This window comes from Aethalodelphis obliquidens, unplaced genomic scaffold (assembly GCF_003676395.1).
Source record: "Aethalodelphis obliquidens isolate GAN/ISIS:26980383/991018 unplaced genomic scaffold, ASM367639v1 scaffold1, whole genome shotgun sequence".
NCBI classification, from domain to species: domain Eukaryota; kingdom Metazoa; phylum Chordata; class Mammalia; order Artiodactyla; family Delphinidae; genus Aethalodelphis; species Aethalodelphis obliquidens.
In genome coordinates, this window is record NW_020837945.1 from 15448456 (window position 1) to 15467607 (window position 19152).

At 37.9% G+C, this 19152-nt stretch overlaps 1 protein-coding gene across 8 annotated transcripts in view; it reads right to left on the reverse strand.

Annotated features, from left to right (window-relative positions):
* BACH1 (BTB domain and CNC homolog 1) overlaps positions 1–19152 on the reverse strand; it is an 80778-nt gene that overhangs the window by 24872 nt on the left and 36754 nt on the right. The window contains exon 1 of one of the 8 annotated variants that reach the window (XM_027101577.1): positions 825–1978. The exons of the other annotated variants lie outside the window; for them this stretch is intronic. The gene's annotated coding sequence lies outside the window, so the exon portion shown is untranslated. Of the gene's footprint in view, positions 1–824; positions 1979–19152 lie in introns of those variants that run through there. 8 annotated transcript variants of the gene reach the window in all.

Sequence of the window (19152 nt, forward strand, 5' to 3'; positions counted from 1 at the left end):
TTATAATGGTAAACACCTAAAGGTTATATAATGTTTATATACCAATTTTACCTCAATTAAAAAAAACTATATTGAAAGACACTGAGGAACACTTAAATAAATGGAGAGATATGTTCACATAAAACAAAGACCAATTCCTATACCTTCACTCTAGAGCTGCTGTTAGGCCACATGTGTTTGTGTGGTCCACTGCCACCAGTTTGCTCACTACTTGCCTCAAATTCAAGACAGAGAATTTACTCTCGGCTCAACCCTCCTGTTGAGCCGTTTTCTGTGACAGGTTCGCTCATAAGTTGGTCAGCTTGCAGATCTGGGCCATATGCCAACACCAAGTCCCATCAGCTGCAGCTGAGAATCGGGCAGTTAACAGCCACCCGGGACGTGGGACTCATCGCTGACACCTCCCACACTCAGCCCCAGTGTCCAATCTCTTACCGAGACCTGGTGCCTCGACCTCTTACAGCTGAGACCCATTTGTCTCCATCTACACCGCCACAACTCCAGTCCAAGCCATCACACTGGCTCTTGCCTAGACAAATGCTGTTTATCCTCTTGCAATGTCTTACAAGCTCACACATGTACAAATATATAAAATGAAAAGTGGCACAAAATTTCACATATTAATATTTTATCCTTACTAGTGCAAAGTAGTCTAATTTCTACTCTGTTCTATTAAAAAAATAATTCCAGTTGTGATCCACTCAAATTTCAAGAACCAATAATGGACCATGACCTCATACATTGAAAACACAAGCCCACTGGCTAACAGAACAGGGTCTAGAATCATACGCTGTCTGGGTTCAAATCCCAGCTCTGCCACTTACTCACTATACGGTCTTGGACAACCTGCTTAACCCTTGCTGGGTTGGGTCTTGTTTTCCTCACCTGTAAAACAAGGATAACAGCAACACTTCACTGGGTTGTTGTGAGGTTTACATGAAGAAAATGAGGGTAAAGGGTTGAACACAGTGGCCCAAAGCAAACAAATTATAAATATTAGCTATTAATTATGATGATAATACAAATAACAAAAGCCTCAGCCCCCTCAAGCCCCTCTTGATCCTCTCCAATTTATTCCCCTATATCAGTGTCTCCCTTGCTGAAAACCCCACGTCTTCCAAATTTCTTATGATCAATTCTAAATCCTTAGCATGCCCTCCAGACCTGCCTGGTTAGGTTTTCTATTAATCCAGCCTTGCCTCAAAAGCCTTTGTCTCTCTCTCTCACTATTCTCCAGCCTGACCTTCCTTCCTTCTCGCCCAAAGGCACCAAGCTCCTTCTGACCTCAGGACCTTTGCACATGCTCTCCCCACTCCCTGGACTTCTACTCTTCAGCTGACTAACTCCTCACCTTTAGATCTCAGAGTAAATGTCAGAACCTTGCCTGACTTGTTCTCTGCCATAACTCAAGCATGTAAGAGAGTACCTTGCCCAATGCAGGTACTCGCTTCTGAACAAATGACTTGGCCTTTTTAGTATAAACCCAGAACCCCAATCACCTACATCTTCCAAACACAGCACAGTCAGCTATCCCAATACATAAGGGAATAATGCCGCTGAGCCACGTACTCAGAGAAGATTCCTTGGATAGGTTTTCCAGAGTCAGGAGGAGCAAAAGGGAGGCCCAGCTCTGGGAGCAACTGGCCAAAGAAGAGCAAAGGTTGGCAACTATAAACACAGCCAACACAACTACCCGCACTTGGCCTCATTAGCATGGAGCACTACAAACAGTTGTTCTGAAATTCCATTTTCCTAATTCTGAAAGCCATCTAAGTGGTCAATAATCCAATTTTACCAAATAACAATAACTAAGTAATGACTAAACCAGGTAAGAATGGCACACATCCTTCTAACATCTGTCATCTTCTATCATTTTTCAAACCTAAACAGTAAGATATAATACCCCCCCAGAGCCTGCCAGACCTAAAATTCTGTCAATTTCTTAACACCAAATTCAGATTCCTATGTCACACATGAATTTTCCTATATTCTTGGAAATAGAAACTATTGTTACAGTTCAAAATAAAGTTCACTGACCTGAGCAAATTGCTGATTCATTCAGTAATGCTGATAAAGGATGAACAGGCATTTTAAAGCTTCCTGCATCTCAATTTGGAAATAACTTCTACTCTCTGCTCAATATACACAATATAAATTTAAGTTTTAATAGTTACTTCTTAATGTTTTTGCTTTAAAAATCATTTTTTAAAGAAACAAGATGATGTTGCTTTATCACATTTCAATAACTTTAAAGATAATGTACTTAAAAAAATTTTTTTAAATCCTGAGGTGAATATTGGATCATGGAGCCAGACCTATAATGCTTCATAACAGAAATTCAGAATAAAGATGAAGTTCCACGTATACAGAAGAGCTGGACAGAAGAGCTGGACGTTTATTCATCTCAAGTCTCACAGGACTTCATTGTTTTTTAATTCTCAATGTAGCAGGGCACAGGGAGTAACCTAACACCAAGGATTCATATAAAAAAGACTATCACCTGAACATCCTTCATCTTCACTGAACGACGACAAATGTTCTTTTGACAAGTGCCTACCTGTGCCACATAATAAACTAGATGCCGTGAAAACACTAACAAAAGACAGTCCCTACGTTCAAGGAGAACACAACCTGGAGATGTTCAAAATGAAAATGGTACTTTGGGGTGAAAGAGACGACAATGATCACTATAAACAACTTCCACAGGAATGTGGGCATTCCTAAAGGTATTTGCAGTAAGACTTCAAATAAAACCTACTTTTTGGTCAATTCTCATTTCACCATAATATTCAATTAATGAGAACGACTATTTTCAAAATAGTTGTTAGCCAAGGGGGTGCGTGTGTATGGCTGGGCATGAGAGACTGGTGACCCTGGACATCAGAAATGGCACAACAGGCGAATGTCTCGGCCTTTATATAAAGGCAGTGCCCTTCATCTGCAGCCTGGGCGAATTCCTCCCAACTCTCCTCCTTCTTTCTTGTGGCCATTTGGAATTTCTGCCTTTTTCTCCTTATTGCTTCTGCCTGCCACCACCCATTATCCTGTCAATTACTTTTGCCTCACTCAATTTCAGGGCAGGATCTTTGGAAAACAGGCAAATTCTTCCTACCACGCCACCCTTCTTGGCTCCCTCTTTAGCTTCAAAATCTGCTAAGCCAGTACCTGTTACAATATACCCAAGATACCAAGAGTTTAAGTGTTCTTAAATTAGGTGAGCCTTATCTTCTGTTTTTCAAGAGGATGGCAAAGACCAAACAGTATCGTGTGTTTACACCTTCAGTCCTTTATCTTTTCTTTAAAGGCCTTTAAAAAACTTTTTTTAATTTAAGGTGGAGATGCTCATAGGAAAGAATCTTCTTAAAGATAAGGGCTCTTCTTGTTATTATCCCCAATTTTGAAAGAACCTTAGCATCAAAAATTCTATGGGAGCTGAAATCACAGACAATAACTTAAATCTGCATTCTTCCAATGTTCTAAGACCTGACTTACCAGCCAGAAAGAGCCAGTAGGAATAAATCAGAACCAAGATTTGCTATTTTCTTTAATCATCTGCAGATCCTAAATATCACGCTTGTTTAAACAGTGTATCTGATAATCACATTTTCTAAATCCACTTCTCTCAGCCTTATGAAAAAAAATCTTAAGTATGACTGGATAAGGTACATGGATGCATATACCAAAAATGCTAAAGGAAAACAGAAAACGTAAGTTTGAATTAAGGTAAGTAGCACAAGTGCTTATAGCAGCACCAAAAACGATGACATTGTGTTTTAAGGACTTCTACAGTGACATATGGGAAAACAACCTGACAATCTATGTTAAAATTATGTAACAAAAGATGCTATAGCTTTTTTAAAAATGGAGGTGATGGGGTGAGGGAATCACTACAACTTTTGCAGCTCATGGTTATTACAACAAATGTGAAGTTCCATAGAGAGAAAGTTGGATTTTTTTCCATTTACTTTTCCTATTATTGAAAATTACATATTTAATCATGGATCTTGTTATACTTACTTGGTCTAATTCCATATGTGAAATTATGAAGCTAAAATTATACTTAGAAGGGAGAAGTTTGAATGGTTACAGAAGTTTACAGTTGTTTATGGACTCACCTGGTAACAGATCAGAAACAAAAGGTTTTTTTACTTCCCAAATCAACAAATTCAAATTTGTTAACTTCTGGGTAATAAGTTTAAAATAGCTTGGAAGGGAATAAAGGAAGAAAAAAGGAACACAGGAAATCCAAGTACCAGAACTAAAACAAGAGTAACAGATTCTTCTGTTATACCTTCTCACTACAAAAACTTTAAGAAACAATGAAGTCTTTTATTTGTTTAACAGATTTGGCAGCGATGTGATTCTTAGTAAGACTGTTACACCTCAATGGAATATGACTATGTTATGAAAACGTGAACTAGCAACTAGAATTGGCTTATACCGGTACAGCTTATTTACTGAATTATATATTTTCTAACATGCACTTGTCAGTCACTATTTTATTTATCAACTTAGAGGTATGATTTTCCTTGAATGAACTGCACTGTTTAAAGCAGAGCATTTAATGAGTTTTGACACTTGTATATGTGAATAAAACCACCACCACAATCAAGATAAATTTCCATCACTTCTCAAAATTCCACATGCCTCTTTGAGGTCTCTCCCTCCTTGTTCCCCTGGCTCCAGGTAACCAATGATTTGCTTTATGTCACTGTCGATCAGCATGCATTTTCTATGATTTTTATATAAATGGAATCACACATTATGTACTCTGGCTTCGGGTTTCTTTCACTCGGCTTAATGACGATCAGGTTGCGGACATTAGATGTTTGGGTTTTTTATTGCTGAATACTATTCCATTATATGTATGTACCACCATTTGTTTATCCATTTAATGGTAGATGGACTTTTTATTGTAATAAAGATGGAGGACAACTACATTGTTTCCAGTTTGGGATTATTGTAATAAAGCTTCAGTGAACATCTGCATGGACATTACTTCATTTCTCTTGGGTAACTAAATACCTAGAAGTGGAGAAGCGGAGTGATATGGTGGGTTTCTGTTTAACTTCTGAGAAACTGCTAAACACTTTCCAAAGTAATTGTATCATTTTCATTGCTACCAGCAGTGTATGGCAACTCCAGCTGCTCCACATTCTCACCAACCTTGGTATTGTCTGTCTTTTTAATCTTAACTAACCTAATAAATATACAGTGGTATAGAGCTGTGGTTTTAGTTTGCATTTCTTGATGGCTAATGATGTTCGGCATCCCTACATATGCTTATTGGCCATTTGTATATCTTCTTTTGTGAAATGTCTGTTCAGTTCTTCTGCCCATCTTTAACTGGGCTGTCTACTTCTTGAGTTGTAAGAGCCAGTAGAATTTTGATTAGAATTGCAATGAATCTACACAGCAATTTTAGGAGAACCAACATCTAACAAACTGAGTCTTCTGATGCATGAACATGGCATATCTCCCCATTTACTTAGGTCTTCTTTAATTTCTCTCAGCATTATTCTGATGTTTTTTAGTAAAGAGCGCTTGCATATCTTTTGTTAAATTTATTCCTAAGTATTTTACAGTATTTTGTAGATACTATAAACGGATTTGTTTGTTAAACTTCATTTTCTGGTTTTCTGCTGCTACTATGTAAACATAGTTTTTTTTTTAATATTAACCTTAAATTCTCTGCAACCTTACTTAATTCTTATTAGTTCTGACAGTTTCTTTGTAGATTCCTTAGGATTTCTATGTACACAATCATGTCATCTGCAAATAGAGACAGTTTTACTTCTTTCCCATCTTTACACTTACTTCTTTTTTCCCCTTATTGCAACGACTGAATAGTGAGAGTGGTGAGAAAGGGCATCCTTGCCTTCCTGTAAGGACATTTTTCAATGTTTCACCATGAAATATGATGTTAACTGTAGGTTTTCTAAGCTGAGCAACTGATGGGCAGAAAGGGGGGTGTACTAGTTACTATCCCAGTTAACTTAGGACTCCTATAAGAAACTCAAAGGGGAAAAAAAAAGCAGAGTGAAAACTTCCAACAATTCCCCTGAAGAGTAAAATTCCCCAACTCACTCAGCACCCGCATTCCCACACCACTTTCAAAGTATTCACCCCAGACATCTATAAGATCCCACAATCAGGGGCGAGAGATAAGAAGGACAGAGATTAATCATCAGAGAGCACACCTAAGACTGACTCTCTCAGAACCTCACAAACATGGCAGCTGGCTGCTCTAGAGAGCTCCAGAGGTGGACAGCACATAATAGTATTTTACAGCTTGATGGCAACCCTGCCAGTTGGGCAAATTACTTTACATCTCTCTGACAATTCCCTTTTTTTGAGGGGGGGGGTGGGGAGAAGTAAGGGACAAGAATAGTACTTTTTGTTGGGAGGATCAAATGAAATAATATACATAATGTCCTTAAGACTGTGCCTGACACACACAAGTGCTCTGTAACTGTTAACTATTATTTGAATTTGATGTTAGAAATGTTTCTGGAAACACAAAAGATCCCAAATAGCCAAAGCAATCTTGAGAAAGAAAAACAGAGGTGCAGGAATCAGGCTCCCTGACTTCAGACTATACTACAAAGCTACAGTAATCAATACAGTATGGTACTGGCACAAGAACAGAAATATAGATCAATGGAAGAGGATAGAAACCCAGAAACAAACCCAGGCACCTACGGTCAATTAATCTATGACAAAGGAGACAAAAAATATACAATGGAGAAAAGACAGCCTCTTCAATAAGTGGTGCTGGGAAAATTGGACAGCTATATGTAAAAGAATGAAATTAGAACATTCTCTTACACCACACACAAAAATAAACTCAAAATGGATTAAAGATCTAAGTGTAAGAACAGATACTATAAAACTAGAGGAAAACACAGGCAGAACACTCTTAGATATAAATTGCAGCAATATCTTTTTGGATCCATCTCCTAGAGTAATGGAAATAAAAACAAAAACAAACAAACAGGACCTAATGAAACTTAAAAGCCTTTGCACAGCAAAGGAAACCATAAATAAAACAAAACAAAATGACAACCTACAGAATGGGAGAAAATATTTGCAAATGATGCAACCAACAAGGGATTAATCTCCAAACATACAAATAGTTCATACAGGGCTTCCCTGGTGGCGCAGTGGTTGAGAGTCTGCCTGCCGATGCAGGGAACACAGGTTCGTGCCCCGGTCCGGGAAGATCCCACATGCCGCAGAGCGGCTGGGCCCATGAGCCATGGCCACTGAGCCTGCGCGTCCAGAGCCTGGGCTCCGCAACGGGAGAGGCCATAACAGTGAGAGGCCCATGTACCGCAAAAAAAAAAATAGTTCATACAGCTCAATACCAAAAAAAAACCCAATCAAAAAATGGGCAGAAGATCTAAACAGACATTTCTCCAAAGACATACAGATGGCCAAAAGGCACATGAAAAGATGCTCAACATCGCTAATAAATAGGGAAATGCAAATCAGGATTATAATGAGGTATCACCTCACACCAGTCAGAATGGCCATCATCAAAAACTCTAGAAATAATAAATGCTGGAGAGAGTGTAGAGAAAAAGGAACCCTCTTTCACTGTTGGTGAGAATGTAAATTGGTACAGCCACTATGGAGAACAGTATGGAGGTTCCTTAAAAAAGTAAAAATAGAGCTACCATATGATCCTGCAATCCCACTCCTGGGCATATATCCAGAGAAAACCACAATTTGAAAAGATAAATACACCCCAATGCTCACGGCAGCACTATTTACAATAGCCAAGACATGGAAGCAACCTAAATGTCCATCAACAGAGGAATGGATAAAGAAGATGTGATACACACACACACACACACACACACACACACACACACACACAACCATGGAGTATTATTCAGCCATAAAAAAGAAGGAAATAATGCCATTTGCAGCAACAAGGATGAACCTAGAGATTATCATACTAAGTGAAGTAAGCCAGAGAGAGAAAGACAAACATTATATGATATCACTTATATGTGGAATCTAAAAAAAAGAAAAGATACAAATGAATTTATATACAAAACAGAAATAGACCCACAGACATAGAAAACAAACTTATGGTTACCAAAGGGGAAAGATGGGGGGGAGGGATAAATTAGGAGTTTGGGATTAAGAGTGTGTATCTACACACTATTACATATAAAACAGATAACCAACAAGGATCTACTGTACAGCACAAGGAACTATACTCAATATTCTCTAATGACCTATACGGAAAAAGAATCTGAAAAAGGATACATAGATATAGATGTATAACTGAATCACTGTGCTGTACACCTAAAACTAACACAACATTGTAAATCAACTATACTTCAATTTAAACAAAAAAAAAAAAAGTTTTTGAGTGGCACAGGGTGACAGTGAAACCGTAAAGAAAAAAGTGTAATAGCATGTTACTTAGCTTTCCAGTGCCCAATATGGACATAGATATAATAATATTAACACTGTTAACTGGTTTTCAACTTTCAGAACAAATAATGGAAGACTTAATTATGGTTATTAAATGAAATGTAATTATTAACCTTAGTAAAATAAAAGTGGCCAGTTGAGAGATGGAATCAGACAGAACTGAAAGGAAAGGTAGTATTTCTATATAACTTATAACATACAGAGTCAAATGATACTGCCTTAGATTAATGAGACCAAATTTTAAAAAAGGTGGAGGGGGGACTGTAGAGGTGACCAAGAACAGAAATGGAATGATTATAAATACAGCTGATGGGACGGCAGAAGCAAACAAAATCAACATCTATGGTAACAGAAAGTAAACAGATAACATCTTAGGTTCATAAATAAAATGAGGTATAAAACATCTTAGAGACACAGAGGTCTGTGTCTCTAAAAAATTAAATAGCAGAAATGGGTAAAGATGAATATTATCTTTGAAGCAGAATTAGGTGTGCAACAGATGAAGGTGCTTTATGATAAATTTATTGTTTTTAAATCAAAAATATGTAATACTTCATAAAAACATAACCTTAAAAGATGTTTAAATAGACAGTAAACAAAAAATAGTGAAACTCAGTTAAGTCTAAACTGTTGATAACTTGGCTGTAAGTCTTAATGCAACTTTTCAAAGATTCTTCAAATAGAAAAGGAATTTGATAAAGAGAAAAATCAATCGTTAACCAAAATCTTAGATTATTTTAACAAAACTAGGCGAAAGGAAGGGTAGAAAAATATAGTAAGATTTCTTCTTGTTTGGGAACAATGTTATACATACTGTTTAACATATCATATTGACAAAGATATCAATTCAGATAGAATCTTTAAAAATGTAAGGGTATCTTTTAGGGAAACAAGCTGTTAAAACTTCCAAACTGGAGCGCTCGTTCTTCGACTTAAAGAATCTAATGAAATCTACTGTATTTCCACCAAGAAAACCACTCACATAATAAAATTTTCCAGCTATTTTCGATAGAACTGATGACTTAACCATGAGCTGATTTTTTTTTAATTAATTTTTATTGGAGTATAGTTGCTTTACAATGTTGTGTTACTTTCTGCTGACAGCAAAGTAAATCAGCTATATATATACATATATCCTCTCTTTCTTGGATTTCCTTCCCATTTAGGTCACCGCAGAGCACTGAGTAGAGTTCCCTGTGCTATACAGTAGGTTCTCATTAGTTAGTTATTTTATACATAGTTTCTATAGTGTATATATGTCAATCTCAATCCCTTCCAATCCCCTTTTCCCCCCAGGAGCTGATTCTTTAAGGAAACCAATAAAATTGACAAACTTCTGCAAAGTCTCACCAAGCAAAATATGAGGAAAAAATGAATACATACATTCCCATTGGCATACAAAAATACTGTAATGGCTCTTTTCTTGAAATAAAATTTCTTGACCCTCCCCACATCCTTCTAACTACAGTAAAATTCACTGCTTTTCTTTATAGTAGAACTCCCCAAAAAAGCCGTTTATATTCACACCATCTCCATTTCCCTCTCTCCCAATTTCATTTGAGCCCACTGAAATCAGACCTTTTCCCCTCAACTCCATGGGAATTACTTTGTGAGGATCTGCGGCCTTCATTGCCAAATGGCAAATTTTGGGTCTTCTTAGACAGCATCTCAGCAACATTCAACAGGGTGATCATTCCCTCCCTGAAATCGTTTCTTCACTTGGCCTCAGATTTACCACCTCACCAGCAGCCCCCTGTCAATTCCATGGATCCTCCTTCTCCTCCAAACCTCTAAATCCTGGAGAGCCAGGGCTTGGTCCTCAGATCTCGCCTCCTCTTTGTAACACTCCCTACGAGAACTCATCCAGATTCACAGCGTGGACACGATCACTCATGGACTTACTGTACACTCTCATATTTATATTTGGTCTAATCTTGACTATTCTCTTGAACTTCGTACTCATGTATCCAACTGCATACTCAAATTACTACTTGTTTGTCTAACAGGCATTTCACATTTAACATGTCCAGAAACCTTGGTTCCTCCACCTCTAGTTAGGATATGTATCAAAATACTAACAATGGTTACATCTAGGTAATTTTTGTTTGCCTGTTTCTGCATTCAAATTATTAACCATAAACACATATTACTTTATAATCAGAAAAATGTTCAAAGAGACAACAAACCATAAACAAAAAAATACGCCTTTGGAAAAAATGCAATTCACATTTCTTTTGGCTGTCTTGAAGGCTCCCAAAGGATGTCAATTATTTTTTTCCCCCTTGATAATGGATACTTCCTCCACTAGTCAGGATATTGGTTTGTCACTATCTAGAAAATTCATGGGCAACTCTAAAACACAGCAGCCTCCACTGATATCTTCAAAGTAAACACAAAAGAACAAATTAAATTTTATAGAAATTTAAAATAAAAAGATGCTGTGATGTGGAAAAAGAGAATCCTGTTACAGGAAAATAAGGAGGAAAAACCCATCAAGTCAGGTCTAGCTCTGTGAACACGGGCAAATGTGTACCCTTGAGACTTAAGGAGGGAGCCCCTGCCCCTCCTGCCCCTCACAAAGCCCTTCGAAAAGGATAAAGTGCTAAACACCAAATATACGTAATTATGAAATGCAAAAGAATATCAATTTTAGGTATTTTAAAACAACCAGCAGCATGATATTGGAAAGAACGGGAAGTACTGGGATATAATTAAGGTTCTACAGACATTACCAATGGTGTGATCTATAAGATACCTGACCTCACCCTTTAGGTTCCCCATAAGGAAAACAACATCAACACTTACTCTAAGGATTGAATGGCTGGGCGCATTTAATAGCACAGTGCCTGGCATGAGATCATTAACATTTTATTATTATTATTGCCATCTTTATCCAAAAGATGATGAAAAGAATACTGCATTTTCAAAGGTTCTACAAACCCAAGAGTTAAACTACAAAATACAGAGATTCCTGAACCTTTAAGAATGAAATGTCAGTAAGCCTAATAAAGATCTCAACAAGATAAAAAGAAAATATTAAAATTATACAAGTCTGCTCAAGAAAATTGATAATTTCACAGACCCAAAGAATTAGCAACTGAAAGAGCACACTCACCCAATACAACCCACTTCCACACTTTGGTTACGGATGAGGAAACTGAAGCCCTTAGAGGGTCAGTCACTTAGAGGTTAAAAAGTTCCTCTGCCCCAGGTCCAAATATTACATTTCAATTCATATGACATGGCCTGAATAGCAAGGTTGTTTTGAGGGTGGGGGTAAAAGTGAGGAGGATAAAAAAAACAAGACTAGAGGGAAATGTCTCAAGTATCCTGTGTGTGTGATGAGAACGTTAGACAAATTAAAAGGGGATTTATGGAATAGAAATTTTTCCTTATTACTCAATATTTAGTTTATTAATTTCTGATTAACACTTCTTGGATTACATAATCTCATATATCGTTAAAAAGAATCTGACACCAAACTATGCTGAACTTAAATCAAAGTTTGTAGTTATACCCAACTACATATGGAAAATTAAACGAAGGACACACAGCTGGAGATATTTCACCAAAAGTCACTTTCCATATAGAATAATAAGTGTTCATGTCCCATATTCATAATGAAATAGTCATATGTTATTTTGTTTTCAAACTGTAAAAATTATAACCGTGATTCACATTATTTACTTCTGATTGCCGAGAGGAAGTGAAAGCCCTAAAACTAGATCTAGGTCAGAATGATCCTCTGTAGGTCTAAGACTTGACAAATATAGCATGCAAAGTAACTGAAAAAACAAGCAAACCACCAAAAAGGTGCCCTTCAAATTCCCAACCATTCCTTAAACACCTTCTCACCCCAACTCATAATAAATTTGAGTCAAAAAAAAGGATTAAGAGGAAAAAGTGTTAAGTAACAATGTTAATTAAATAAGGCAGCAGTTACAGTAGAGCAATTAGAATATGAATCACAGATATGAAACTTTTTAATTTTAGTAGAGGTACTAAATTGAAATGCTTTATTTAAAGATAACCTAATCCACTAATCCCTGGTAGGCACTATAGTACTAGGTATCTCAATATACATAGCTAAAACTAAAATTTTAAAATCTATTTCTTGTTATTGATGTTAACTTGGAAGTCAAAATTACCATCTCTAAAATGGAGATTAACGAGCTGTAGACTTTCCACCTGAGCCCTCAGATAGCTACTTTCCAATATACAGTCACAAGATTTAGTCAAATAAGTAATAATTTGAGGCCTGTAAAAAAAAAAAAAAAAGCTGAAATATTTCTCAGTTCAAATATTATTTGAGGAACAACTGAGTAGGTAAATACTATTGATTTTTTACCTGAGATGAAAATTATTTTGGCAGTATTGTCTTTCTAAATTCTATCCAAAAAAGTAACACCATTTCAGAAGCCTACCCTAACCATCTATCACAGCTATTCATTATTCTCAAATAGAAAAAAAACTATTAGTAATTATTTTCTATTTTATGAATTTACAACACTAAGTATTTATGTATTTACATTATTTGTTTGCCTTTCTCATCCATACAAAGCACCAAAACTTAGGATTGAGAAGAAGGAACAAGAATGAAACTCAAGTCCTTTGAACATATCAAAGTGCAGTAAACAGTTTAGGAGTTAAAATTAAAGTGGAATTATTCTTGAAGTCTGAAAGGAATGGCAAATAAACTAACCACAGGACAGCTTTCCCTCCTAGAAGAAGAATGAGTGTGTAAAGAGGGAGTGATGTTCCTGTTTGTATCCCAGATTCAAGAATGTGGGTTCCAAAGAATGCTGGCCTATCCAGGCAATGAATCAACCATTCCATTCAAACCAGACTAGCCTCACCACTCACTGAGAGCCACAGACATCACAGATGGGCATGCCCTACAGAGTAAGAGAGAGAGTGGTCCTCTTGGTATAGACACAATCAGAAGCTACAAGACATTATTATATATTCTTCTTTCCCTGAAAGTAATAGGAGAATAACAGAGAACCTTAGAACTATTTAGAGTAGCAGTCCCCAACCTTTTTGGCACCAGGGACTGGTCTCATGGAAGACAATTTTTCCACGGATGTCAGGGAGGATGGTTCAGGCGGTAATGTGCACGATGGGGTGCAGCAGATGAAGCTTCGCTCACTTGCCCACTGCTCACCTCCTGCTGTGCAGCCCAGCTCCTAACAGGGCCCAGTACCAGTCTGTGGCCTGGGGGTTGGGGACCCCTGGTTTACAGTACTGAAAGAAATGTATTCCTACTACATGTAATTTTTTGGATAGAACAGGCAAATTTTCAATTTTAAAATCATTTTAAAATAAAACATTTATTTGATCTGACTGTAAAAATAATACTTGATCATAGTAGGATACATAAGAGGAAAAAAAATCACCAAAAACTCCAAAGACAATCACATTTTCTTTTTCTACTCAGAAGTATGCGTCTGTGTGTAGTGTTGATATAAGTAGCAGGCAAGGATGACACTGTTGGCCATCCAGTTCCATTCGCCCCCTCATTTTCTAACCACATCCTGATTGTGCCCACAAATCTGCTCTCTACCTGAGGCCATGAGTTTCTGGGGTAGCAAACCCTAGTCCCAACCCAAGATGAATCCCAATCCATTTAAGCCAATCACAGTGGTCCCACTTCTCTTGACGTTGACTGATTTAGGCGTAAACTTACGCAATGCTGGCCCTAGTCCCAACCCAAGATGAATCGCAATCCATTTAAGCCAATCACAGTGGTCCCACTTCTCTTCACGTTGACTGATTTAGGCGTAAACTTATGCAATGCTGGCCCCACAAAGGAGAGGCTAGGGTGGTATTCACTATGAGGTCTTTGGGAAAGGCTTTTATCACTAATAAAGAGACATCACAGAAAAAAAAAAGTCTTCTTCCAAGAACCTCAGTTATATTTACTGGTACACTTGAACTTGTGCCAGTCATCTTGCAACCATAGGAGGAACTAGCCACAGACAAAAGAAAGACATATCCTACATTTTCAACCTTTTCCCACTGACCTTATTTTTAAATACATACAGATGCAGACACACAACCTTCTTGACCCAACCTCCCCCAACTAAAATCTCTCTCTTCCCTACTCTTCATTGCTATGCTTCTCGAAAGAGTGGTCAAAACAAGCTGCCTCCTCCACTAAATTATGCATTCATCACTGACATTCCTAAGGCTTTCTTAATTTCCCAAAACTTAGGCTTCTCATATCCTATGGTTTCAAGCCACATCTTACATGTTGCTATTTTAGCAATTAACACATGCTATAGTAATGGTCTGCCTGTCAGACTGTAACCTCTGAATAATTCTGTATTGCCAACATCTAGAAAAGTTCCTGGCATATCAAGGCACAAATATTTGTTTCATAAACCAAATGTACACCCAATACCTAACACGTAGGCATACCATGAATGTTGAAATAAGTTTAGCAACCCTACTACCTACTCACACCAGAATATGTGTTTGAGTGTAAACTGGGGAGAAGAACAACATGCACAGGAAGATAAGAGACCAAAGTGCCTTGAAACTTAAAAACACAATTATTCTTTACTCCCCAGGGATCAGAGAGCTGGTCAAAGTTAACTCAGTAGGAGAGAAGAGGATGTTTCCACACTGGTGTATGAGAAGCAATGGCAGGGAGGCGTGCTAGTATCTGAGCAGCTCTGCCACTGGTGAGCACTGTTGCCAACCTGCTCCAGAGAGGAAAAGGTGTCCCAGACCTCCTGGGGTCTGGAACAGGCAACAAACCAGGCCAGTGACAACAGACTTGTGCTCAAATGCAAAACACGTTTTTTTTAAAAACCCAGAGAAATATATCTAGAGCTTGAACAGTACTTGCAACAGTCCAAGAGACAATGAAGCAGGCAAAGTTGGTCGTAGCTAAGACTCATCCCTAAGCAGCATTTCCTTTGATATCTCTGGATGACAACTGGGAATGAAGGAATGAAGCAAAGATCCCTATTCAGCTGGGCAAAATTCTTTTCTACTTCAAAAGTCTCTTACTAATGTAGGAAAACTGATTAAAAGGGCAATGTCTTTTTTCTTACTTCCCCTTCTAATTTTAGTAGTAAATCCTATCTAGAGAAGCCCTGCTGGGAACACTCCTCAGAAAAACAGAGTAAATAGAGACATCAGGTACTCTGAAAATGTAAAGTGTCTTGGGCCAAGATTTGACAACCACTTTACATTTTATAAAATAACAGTTCAGTGCAAAATACTCAGTAATGAAATTACTGATCTTACCAAAACGCACTTACTCCAAATTGACAAACTAATAATTACAACCTAATAAGTTCACTGAAAGACTAATAAATCTTTTATAGCCACCTATTTTATAGCAAACTCTCTGATGGATAAGTACATCTCCTCACTGATTTAACTGACTTCCAAAAGACGCTGGCACATTTTAGAGAAGGAATAAGGCATTAAGGATATGAAGAAACCAGCAAGTAGGGTCTTCCCATTTTTTCAATAAGACCCTAAGAGTTCATCTCCTTAGGCCAAAAACATCTCCCCTGGGAATCCTAGAGGATGACCAGTCAGTAAAAAGAAGAGACTAATGACAGGGGGAAAAAAAAAAGGCAGAAGAGGGAGGTAAGATATTCCCCATACCAGGTTTAGTCTATAACCTTAGAGGTGGGATATTGACAAGGTCCAGGCACAAAGGAACTGAAAAAATGACCCCACTATATAAAACACTTTTTAATGTAATTGCACTTTAATGGGGGATGGGGAAGTGGAGTAAAGCTAACCACTATGACTCTGATTCAATCTAAGAAATGACCAATTAAAAAAGTGAAAATGACTTTACCAGATAGAAGCTAAGAACAGTTATTTTCTTACAAAAATATCCTTTGGGGACTTCCCTGGTGGCGCAGTGGTTAAGAGTCCGCTTGCCAATGCGGGGGACATGGGTTCGGGCCCTGGTTGGGGGGATCCCACATGCCGCGGAGCGGCTGGGCCCATGCGCCACGGCTGCTGAGCCTGCGCTCTGGGGCCCGCGAGCCACAGCTGCTGAGCCCATGTGCCGCAACTGCTGGGGCCCGCGCCCCTGGAGCTCCTGCTCCGCAACGAGGGAGGCCACTGCGGTGGGAGGCCCGCACTGCAGCGAAAAGTGGCCCCTGCTTGCAGCAGCTGGAGGGAGCCCGCGTGCAGCGGCGAAGACCCAACGCAGCCAAAAGTAAATAAATAAAATACATAAATTTATAAAATATATATATATCCTTTGATTACTAACTTTCCTAAGGCATTAAGAAAATGACTTAAATTTATTTTTAAAAGAATATGATTTGCACACAGCTTCACCTGCACCGATGTAACATTTTCTAAACGGTGCCAGTACTGAGAAAGGAGCCAGCAGCCCGCCAACTCCACTGCATGCCCACAGTGCTCCTAGGACAGTCATTAACAACCAAGATCCTGGCAACCACTATTTCTTTGTTCCTTATATTTGCTTGGGGACAATTTTTATGATCCTACTAATAGTCTCTAAATTGTCCCTGATCCTAAATAAAACAAAGGATCTGTTCCAGAGGAGTGATCATATTAAAGAAAAGTATTAGATGTATAAGAGGTTTAGCATCTAGACAACCCAAATTATATTTTGCTCAATCCAATTCTAAGTCAATTACAAGGAAAAAGAAGTCAGAAGACAAATTTTCTTTCTATCTCAGGAGATGAACTAAATGATTTAAATCCAGGTGCTTCCTCAATCCTTACACCAATGATGGAAACAGAAAGTAGAATTCTAAATGATCAAGGGTTTCAATTCGGTGCATATTTAAAATAACTTAAGAGGTACAACATACACCGTTTTCTCTTTCACTCTTTAAAAAACCCCAAGTTTCAAAACCACAGAACTAAAATGAATCCATATTATACTAGTGCAGCAACTGACAGTTTACTGAACAAACAGCCAAAGCACGTTCACTGTTCCATGGAGATAAACAGAAGACATGTATCTTCATTAAGAAACTTACACTCTAGTCAAAAGGATGGTCAAAATGTTTGACACAACCTTTCTGAATTACTAACGGGTGCAAGAAGCCACATGATAAACATATTTACTGTTTATCATGGATAATTTTTCTATATTAGCACAAACATGTCATTTAAAGAAAATACAATACTTAGAAGTAACTGGCAGGTAAATTTACATTCTAAATGTTCACTGCAAGTCAGTTATGAGAATCAAAAAATGAGTTCTGTCCTGATGTTAATAAGCAGGAAGGGGGTAGACAGGTTACTAACCCTGCTGGACCACAGTGCCCTCAATTACAACATGAAGAATAGGTTAGATGCAGGATGGCAGATGTTATTTCTTCAAAAGCCAATTCCAAATAACTGGTGAAAACTGCCTCTAGAGCATTTTGCTGGGACTGTTAGATTCCTTTAATAAAAAGCCATGTCCTATGTTACTTGCCCTCAGAAGTTGGGTGTTTGAGATGCTGCTACTGATTTGTCAGAATGTTCACTTGAGTTGTTTTCCCAGTAGCAGCCACGTGCTGTACACCCACGCTTCTCCTCACTCTTTCCTCTGATCAGTCCGTGAAATGCAGCTCAGGGAGGCTGCAAAATGTGGCTGTGTAACCAAGCGCTTCCCTGATTCTGAAGAACAGACAATAACAACTAATGCGTACTGATGTTTAATATGGAGCCAGCACTGTTCTAACTGCTTAACACATATTAATGCACTTTACAACAACCCCTATGATATATATTCTATTATCATCATCCCATTTTACAGATGAGAAAAAGAGGCACAACTAAGTGAAGTAACTTGTCTAAGGCTTCACAGCAGGTAAGTAACAAAGCAAGAACTTGACCTTCAGCAGTCTGGTTCCAGATGGCCCACTTTTAAGGACTTTGCTTACTGCTTCTCTGTCAACTGTACAGTGATCAAATCTACAACTTCAGTTTTCTTAATGCTATGCACTAAGCCAGAAGCCCAGGTTTCATGGTGGTATAAGTCTATATTTTATCTGCAGTCTTGAAATGTTTACTTTCTCCAAGGGGCCTGGATTCTGGCAAATAATGCTCAAATTACCCATACCTTGAGCTTCAGCATATTATCTTGTTTGGCATATTTTAAAAAATCGTAATAGTTTTCTAAGTCACCCATTCAGCCACACAAAATACACCCTCCATTTAGTAGAACCCTCAGAAAATGGAGTTTAGGGTTAAAGCAATTCTCCCATTAACAGAACATTAGTCAGAAAATTGGGAGGACGAGATGATTCTTAAAACGTAAGTCTGGGAGAGGATCAGCACTGTGAAGAGAAGTAGCCAGGGGAATGCCACTTCCCAAGTGATTTGCTGGATGTGAAGTCTTATTAATCCTTGTTAAAAGGGCCCCTTGTAAACCTGGCCCCCAAAAATGCAGACTTCAAGGAGTAACAGTGATCTTTCAAGGAATTTGTTATATACAAACTATACTCCAATGTGCAGATTATCTTCTGGTGGTCCCATTATACCCTTTTTACCTATTACTACACTTCAAATCATACCCATGAAACAAACCAACCGTCTGGCTTGTCTCCAAATTCAAAATACACGGTATTATATGTAATAGGCAACAATGTATTTTTTGTTATTTCCATTCTCCACATCAACAATGCAATAAGAAATTTACACTTAAGCTTCTAATCTTTAAAATACAGCATAAAAAGAATAGAACTACATGTGAAA